Source organism: Coturnix japonica, chromosome 22, assembly GCF_054131305.1.
Source record: "Coturnix japonica strain WE chromosome 22, WE-NBRP24, whole genome shotgun sequence".
Taxonomy (NCBI): Eukaryota; Metazoa; Chordata; class Aves; order Galliformes; family Phasianidae; genus Coturnix; species Coturnix japonica.
Window position 1 is genome coordinate 955,001 of NC_140684.1, and position 500 is coordinate 955,500.

Consider the following 500-nt stretch of genomic DNA (forward strand, 5'->3'; position numbering starts at 1 on the left):
GGCGGACGCTCCCCCCAAGGGGCACCGGGGCCGGCTGGCGGGTGCCGGGTTTCCCCTCGGCGCGCCGCCCCGTGCCGTGCCGTGCCGGCCTTCGGCCGGGCGGGTGGAGGAACCCCCACGGGGCCTTTGGGTTCGTATCCCTCAGCCCAGGGTCAGGTACCTAGCGCCCATGCCTCCACGGAGCCGGGCGGAGGTTTAAAGACTCGGGCGGCCCGCGGCTCGTCCGGCAAGGGAAAGAGAGGGGGCCGGCGGTGATCCGCACTCCGGCGGGACGGCGGGGAAGAGGGAGCTCAGCGCGGGGCACGGCGGAGCACCCCCACCGCCCCTCTCCACGGCGAGCCCACCGGAGGCGCGGTCCGCCGCCGCGCTCCCGGCTGGTCCGAACCCCCCCTCCCCCACACTGGGCCGAGTGCGGGCCGGAGAGGGGTTTGTCCCGTCCCCCCTCTCCGCAGCGTCGGTCTCGAGCGGAGGAGCCCGGTGCGGCGCGGGCGCGTGCGCGC